The sequence below is a fragment of the Petromyzon marinus genome, chromosome 58 (assembly GCF_048934315.1).
Source record: "Petromyzon marinus isolate PM22_M1 ecotype Great Lakes invasive population chromosome 58, UKy_Petmar_22M1.pri1.0, whole genome shotgun sequence".
Lineage (NCBI taxonomy): Eukaryota > Metazoa > Chordata > Hyperoartia > Petromyzontiformes > Petromyzontidae > Petromyzon > Petromyzon marinus.
In genome coordinates, this window is record NC_133724.1 from 7,768,391 (window position 1) to 7,776,715 (window position 8,325).

General features: G+C 48.6%; 1 long non-coding RNA gene across 1 annotated transcript; it reads right to left on the reverse strand.

The window, feature by feature from the left end:
* Nucleotides 1–3,658: 3,658 nt before the first annotated feature.
* On the reverse strand, nucleotides 3,659–7,935 carry LOC142905713 (uncharacterized). Its single transcript, XR_012929730.1, has 3 exons — nucleotides 7,493–7,935; nucleotides 6,849–6,953; nucleotides 3,659–3,775 (listed from the first exon to the last, which is right to left on the reverse strand). It is a non-coding gene; the product is annotated as an uncharacterized LOC142905713 (long non-coding RNA).
* Nucleotides 7,936–8,325: the final 390 nt, after the last annotated feature.

An 8,325-nucleotide genomic window follows, 5' to 3' on the forward strand; every position in this document is an offset into this window, starting at 1 on the left:
TGCACTTTGAGGCTAATTGGCAGTTGGACGGAAGTCGCCACTCAGCAACAACAGAGGGTGGAGGAGCAACGCTCACAACGAGCAGAGCACCGAGCGTCTAATACGCAGCAAAGTGGCAGAGTTGGGAGCACAGGTGGTGCATCTGCCATTGATCACAGCAGCAAATGTTCAATGATGATGATTTTGGTGATCATCACCAAAAGTGGATGACTGCTACTACTGCTGACATTAGTTCTAGGACCCGGTGGGAGGACACGAATGTAAACCCTCCAATCATCATCACTCACGGCGTGTGCCGCGTCTGTCTGTGTGTCTCAACAGATGGAGCCCGGCTTTTCGGATGACACCGGAGCAGGCGCTGGCACATAAATGGCTGCAGGATATCGGCACGGGTGAACCCGGGCAACCCGGAGCAGCTGCAGTTAAAACCACGGCGGCCAGCATCACCGTCACCGCCGCTGCCACCACTATCACCACTACAACCATCACAACCGCTGTTGCCGGCATCACCACCACATACACCACCATCGCCACTGCATCCATCACGGCCACCACGGCCGCCTCCACCACCACCGCTGCAACCACCATCACGGTCGTCGCCACCGCTGACCTGGGACTGGTCTCGCTGTGCGACAGGGAGAGCGACAGAACCTCTGCAGCCGCTGTGCAACCGTAAGCCGCTCTGCGTGTGTGTCCTGTGTGTTTATATTATTACTTCTTAGCACTTTCGTTAATTACCAAGGAAAGCCCTACTGTGTCTTAAGATGCTGTGAATGTTGCAAAGCAAGGTGAAAATGCAACGGGGATATTTCACGCACGGATGACCGGGAGTTGTGACCTTGTAGAGTAATAACAAACGATAGACGGGATATGAAATGGTGTCGTGTCTGTCCCTTCACAGGTCAACTCCTGCGCAGCCCTCACTCACCCTGGCCTCTGCAGAGAAGACGGAGATTGCGGAGGAGAGCATGGAGGAGAAGACGGAGTTGGTGGAGGAGGAAGGGGAGGTTGAGGGGAAGGTGGAGGAAGAGGGGAAGGAGGAGAAGCTCGAGAAGAAGCTGGGGAAGACGGAGGCCAAGACGGAGTTGCTGGTGCAGGAGACGAGAGAGCAGAAGAAGAAGAAGCGGTCGCGACTTGCTCGCGTGGGACGAGCAATCTGCTCTTTCTTCGGCCGCCGGCTGCTTTGTGGTGGAGTGTCCACCGCAGAATAGCCATGACGACGCAAGGGGTGGTGATGATAGATGTGTATTAGTATCATCACCACCACTATCCCCCCATACACACAGTTCACCCTCTTCCCATCCCAAGATATACATACACACAACACACACATACACACCGCCTGCCCACATACACACCGCACGCCCACATACACAACACACACACATACTACACACACATGGGCTGCTAGGCCTTGCCATGGCTGGTCGTCCGGGTTTCACAACCCAGCCAACCCAGCCTCGCTTGCCAGAGGAACTCACCAATGTCCAGAACTTTCAAGGATCTGTGAGTTCCTGGAACTGTAATCCCGCCTGGTTAATCCCAGGATGGATCACAGGCAGGACACCCTGAACGTTGCAAAATGGCGCAGACGATCCTTGGCAGCAGTCAGCGCCGAACCAGCAGTGACACAATGCTCATCCGCGGACGCCAGCGATGGACCAGGGGACAATTGCAGCGAAGACACTACACCCCACACACACACACACCATACATTATGATTGTTATTGTAATATACGTTGTAAAATTTACTTGTAAATATACATTAAACAATGTTGCCTCGTTTGCTGGTGCAGCCTGGGTTCAATGTGTCTTGGCTTGTGTGAAGTGTCTTGGAGAAGACAGAGGTTGTGGAGGAGAGCATGGAGGAGAGGACGGAGTTGGTGGAGGAAGGGGAGGCTGAAGGGAAGGAGGGTTTTTGTTTCTGTCATTGTACAGCTCTTTGAGATGCAATTGTATGAAGCTTAGAGAAAATGTACTATCTTATATTATATAAATTTATACAGCGCCTTATTCATAAACAATTGATGGCTATTATAAAATTGTGCGTACCATGATAGTGGTTTAGATAAATAGCGGGGTTATTAAAATTTGTGGTGTAGTTATTGTGACAAGAACAGGCGGGAGCTGTTAAGGAGGGGTAGTGATAGGAGTTGGGGTAGTGATAGGAGTTGGGGTAGTGATAGGGGTTGGGGTAGTGATAGAAGTTGGGGTAGTGATAGGGGTAAGGGTGGTGATACGGGTGGTTATAGGAGTTGGGGTTGGGGTAGTGATAGGGGTTGGGGTAGGCCTGGTCGTAGCTGGTGCGCCGGAGTAGCAACAGTATGATGGGCTAGGGAGAACTGTAAAAGTTTAACACGAAGGCATTCTCGTATTAAATATGAACTAAGACTCTCACCCCCGCGTAGACTGCTTCAACTCATACATCGACTCCCATCACTCAGCAAAGCCACACCATTGTTCACGACCACCACGAGCAACCATCACCACGTGCACGCGAACTGCCTGAGGATGACAACTGCACGGCATTCACCACCATGATGGGGATTTTTGGGTCGTGCTGGCCAACACCCCCCCTCCTTCCCCGCTGTGTGCCATGCCAGCCTCCATATAGGTGCTGCTCGCTAATAGCACTTGTCCCAAGTCTGTAAGGGCTATATGGGGCATCTTTGTGTGTATGTGTGCATCAATATCCCCCAATCTCATCCCATTCGTTCCATCGGTCTCACATAACCAGACGGGAGCGTCATTTTGGAATGAATATGATTACGCTGGGTTACCCAGGAATCCCTCACGGAGCTGAGACTCCGGACCATCTCCGTGCCCTTCAGCTTTTATTCTCTGTGCTTCGTCAGTGTCCACATTTCTGATTTGATTCACGTTATGCATATATTAAAATGTAAAAAATATATAGTAATTTCTTTTTTCATCTTGCAGGAATCAATTCGTTTCCCAACGATGGGAAGGCAGTACTACAGTTCATCAATATATCAAAAAATATCCGTCAAACCTTTGGCAATTAAAATATTTATTACACAGCTGCATTAAGCTTTACATATGTAATTAAACCTCCAATCATTGTAATACGAAGACAAATATCCCCTGTAGAGCCTTAACTGACAGTTGGGGCAGGTGCTGTTCGCAAGCGCCTATGATGGCTCGCACAGCACACGAGATGGGTGGCAAGCACCACGCCCAACCACATTTGTCTCCCCAGTCGCGATGTTTACACACTGCACCAGGTACTCATTGGAGGCTGAGTTGACCTAGGGAAAGGCCAGGCATCAGTTCAGATAATCATCACTGCTGTTGGCTGTGAGCGGGTATCTAACTCGGGTCACAGGGTTCAAAGATCTGAGTTAACCAATACACCTCCATACCTTGTAATAACGCACATTATAACACACCTCACCTGAATTATAAGACGCATCCAATGCAAGTTATACAAATATTCTTACAAAACTACAGCCACCATTCACGACTATGTGGCAGTGAGATCACCGCAGTGCTTGTGCCAGGCTACGTGCATGTTGTAGCCACGTGACGTGCCGAAGGCCCACTGACAGGTCATGAAACAGACCAAGATGCTGTGAGTTAACTGACTGAGATGGCAGGCAGATGAACCACCTATGCTCCCCACTGTGCCAACTCGTTCAGTTTTAGCCACCTGGAGAGCCTCTCGTTGTTGTGAGCGTCACTCCTGCGCCCTCCGCTATCCTTGGACGCTGCATCCAACTGCCCAGTAGTGTCCATCACGAGCCTCTTCCACATGAGCCTGATAACACACACACTCGCTTACAGGAGCACAATAAACACCCATTAATGGAGTTGGCGAAACATCCTACTGTCGGGCCATAGCGCTTGGGAAATTGTTGGCAGTGCTTCTGCCTGCCCTTCCAGCGTGTCTGTGCTTTCCAGCAATTATGAAACATTCTCTCTACTCTCTGTGAAATTTAAACAAAAGGCATTACACGCAATAAACGTTTCAATTTCATGAATAGTTAAACTACCATTTTAAAGCACAGGGGAAGAAACGTGAGTTATAATTAGAACGAAACGGTGGGCACTTTGGTAGAGTGCAAGGGCTGTTTTGGAATACCTGAAATTAATCCCAAATGAAAATTATATTAATTTGGCAAATAATGAAAATTACACGGGAAGGTAAAGTGCCCTGGTGCATCTGGAAAGCTGGCGAAATCCTCAAAACTAGAGCCCGACATATACATCGGTCGATATTTAGCTTTTTTTTTTAAATGTCATTATCGGCATTTTATGCCACCAATGTAACCCAATGTTCGTTCGTTTCTCAATCCGCTTGTTTTGGTGAGGGTCGCGGCGGCAGCATGTTGAGTAGGGTGGTCCAGACTCCTTTTCCCTGGTGATAGACTCCAGCACTACATTACTCTACACTACTACACTAAACAACTATACACGACACTTTTATACACAGACTCTAGCTCTTCCTCGAGAATTTCCAGGCATTCCCAGGCCAGCCGAGCGACATTGTCCCACCAGCTTGTCCTGGGCAGCCCTGGGGTCTTTGCCGAGTGGGACGTGCTGCCCGGGAGAGATCCAAGGAGAGTCTACCGGGACTCCGATGTTTGATACGTTAAAAAATTAATTTAAAAAATGAATTATTTTTCCTGTAAATGAGAGTATGTGATGATCATTTTCTCTTGGCCATTTTTTCTCTAGTTATTTATCTATTCATCTTTTAGTTTTATGATTTGCGAAGTGGTGCTTTTGTTTTTGTATCATCTGCATAAAGGATCGCCTAATTTGATGTTGCAGCATTGTGGGATGGCAATTGCGTAAAATGAAAATATTATTTGCTAAAGGATCCGGTAGAGGAAGTTCTAATACAATCGTGAGGTGGAGAAGTTGACGTGTGCATATTCGTTGCTAGCACGTTCGGGATACTAACAATGCTGTAGGAGTGACCCCATCATGACCTCACCAACTCTTCCCCACGACATCAGTCTCTGTACGTAGCCTATTCCATTTCGCAACAGTACTCGAGAACTGAACTCTGATGTCTCAGCACTGCCAGACTCTGCCAAAATAGGTTAAGTTCAATTTGCAAGTACTGTATTGTTTTCCTGTATATTTTTTACGTTGAATCTATAGCAAAAATTGATGTGTATTTGAATGTGTGCATGCTCAGTGCCAGCAGCACTGAGAACCTGGGTTCTAGACCTGGGTCTGGCTGTATCTATTCTAGATTTGAAGCTTTCGTGACTGCAAGGATCCACACTCTTTGGTTCTATTCGGTAAAGTCACGTAGGAAAAAATAAGGTCTGAGGGTGGAAGTCTGGATGGCGTCCGATTCAAATTTCTCCATGAAAACATTGGCTATCACTGATACCAAGGTTCTTTGCAAACTCACGGGTTTTTATTAGAGATTTGTTCACGAGGCAATTCAGATCTACAAACACAGACACAATTTCAAACGAGAAGATGGTTTCAAATTAAGCAACCATTGGAAAGATGTTCTAAATCGAACCAAACATTAAACTAATTTTCAATGGCACAGTATATTTTTTCAAGTAGTGGTACCCCAAACTTTCGCAGCACATGCGGGTGCATGTGCACCCGCATGTTCACCCTCTCCACACCTTTCATCATGCTAGGTCCGCCAATTAAATGCTAATTTTTATGCTAATTCCTTTGTCAAGGCACCTTAATCCCTCTAACAAAGCTGAAAAGCCGTGGTCTGAGCTTGGCTCTGTTTCACTCCAGTGCAGTCTTCGAGACAGTCTGGTCCCCTTCACCTGATGAAGGCCACTTGTGTTGTGGCCGAAACGTCGTGATTTTTGTTGTTTTATTTTATACCTACGTGACTTTACCGAATAGAATCAAAGAGTCTGGCTGTATCTCTCAGGTTCATAATGGCTGAGTCGGAGACACTGAGCCAACACTGCTGAGATCCTGGGTTCAAGCTCTGGGTCTGGGTGTCTCTCTCAGGTTCATAATGGCTGGGTCAGAGACACTGAAGCAACACTGCTGAGATCCTGGGTTCAAGCCCTGGGTCTGGCTGTGTCTCTCAGGTTCATAATGCCTGGGTCAGATACACTGAGACAACACTGCTGAGATCCTGCGTTCAATCCCTGGGTCTGGATGTCTATCTCATGTTCATAATGGCTGGATCAGAGAAACTGAGGCAACACTTCTGAGATCCTAGATTCAAACCCTAGGTGTGGGTGTCTCATTCAGGTTCATAATGGTTTGGTCAGAGACACTAAGCCAACACTGCTGAGATCATGGGTTCAAGTCCTGGGTCTGGGTGTCTCTCTCAGGTTCATAATGGCTAGGTCAGACACTAAGCCAACACTGCTGAGATCCTGGCCTCAAGCCCTGGGTCTGGGTGTCTCAGGTTCATAATGGCCAGGTTAGAGGCCATAATGGCCTTTGAGAGGTATGTCTGAGAACAAAGCTGTAGAGCTCAATGGGCTTTACACAAGTTATACACTTACGGGCTTGTATAGCAATAGGTTGTTGTATAGCAATAGGTTGTTATCCAACGCAAGGAACGGACAAGATCACAGCTGACGACCTTCATAACAAAACTTACTACTGGTGTTAAACGCTGAGAACAACCTTAATATGGCAGTGGGATGAAGGGGCCTCCAAGAATAAACACCTGGATCGAGACCAACAGCATCGCACCTCCTGGCTCAAACATTCCTCCTCGCAGACACTGGCGGTGCGATCATCAGCCGAGTCAGAACATCACCAGGAGGCCGTTGCGTCCATCTCCCTCGCCAATGTAAAGTTAAAAACGCGAGCCACAGCAGTGCGACTGTGGCCAATGCAACCCAGACTATGTACAGTGAGTGCAGTGTACTCACTGTAAGTCTGCGCTCCGTCAACGGAGGAACAGCAAAACGACACGAACTCTGTCTGCTGAAAGTCTCCCGTCGCGAGGAGCAGACGTTGACGTCGGCATTTAGTTCCTGAACATATTGCCAGACACAAGAATGGAACGGACTGCGTGAGGCTATTGGTCTAAATGCGTCTCCGTGCAAGTGTAGGGCTGTCCACACAAGTCGATGGGTCTCTAGGCGAGTCTGGGGATATCTCTGTGAGTCTGAGCATCTCGTAAATAATCTGGGTCAGCATGTGGGTCTCTATGAGTCTATGGGTTTCTAAATAGGTACAGTAATTGGTATCAGCGCAGAGACCATCAAATTGCCACACGTGAGAACCCGGATTAATCACGGTTGCGCAGTTTGATTCCCGCATTGGAACCTGGGATCTAAGCGAAGTTAAACACAACACAGGCCTGCAAAGTGAGGGACATTAAGTCGATCAGTTGGGGACTGCGGGTCTCTATGCGAGTCGAGGAGTCTCTACGTAGGTCAAAGAACTTGTGGCCGAGTGAACGCAGTGGGTGAATGAGAAAGGCAATTGAAGGGCCGACTCAGGCACTGCATTGCAAGTCCACTCTGCCAACACGCGTTGTGCGGTGGGTAAAGTGTCGGGACTCTCTCACCTTCACCCAAGGATGTACTTGCCGACGTGGAAGAGTAGGCCAAAAGCAATAAATACACCTCCAGAAGCGCTTCTCCAGAGCTTGCTCTCGTCGTACCCGTCCTCCAGCAGCGGCGAGAGCGAGCACTTGCAGGGCTGCACCTTCACCCCTCTAGTGACGAAGTATTTTGTACACATCCCGTCAGCCACGCGGCCTGAGTCGACCCAGAGCTAGGGGCCCAGGACCGTCACCAATGACGGCCACGACACCCGGAAGAGGAACGTGGGCTGCCAAAACGTCACACACCCACGTGGCCGCGCGGCGCCGGAAGTTGTAAAAGGGGGCGGGGATCTCCGTCTTGACGTCACCGTGACGCAATATCCTACGACATCCGGTCTCGGACCACGTGCCCTCAATGTTCGAGAGACACGTGGAGGAGACGGACGCAGAAGACAGCAGCTGAAGCCACTCCGAGCGAATACTCGAACAGGTGAGAGTGGAAGAGGTGTGGGGAAAGAGCAGCAGAGTTGGAACGAATCAGAGTGAGACTTGGTTACACTCGGCAGCTTCATGTGTTAAGGATGTGATTTTGTGTTCATGATGCAAGTCCGTGTTGATGATGTGAGTCCGTTTTGTCGATATGAGTTTGTATTGATGATGTGGGTCTGATGATTTGGGTCCATGTTAATGTGTGTATATAAATAACGGAACAGTTAGACTTCTCCACAAATATGTATGTCGCCTGATGAAACTTGTGGTAATTATGGGCCTTCCATAAATGAGGTCACGCACCTTGGGGAGGGGGGGGGGGGTCAGACATTTGTGACGATGTGTAACGAGGCGGGAGGGGGTTT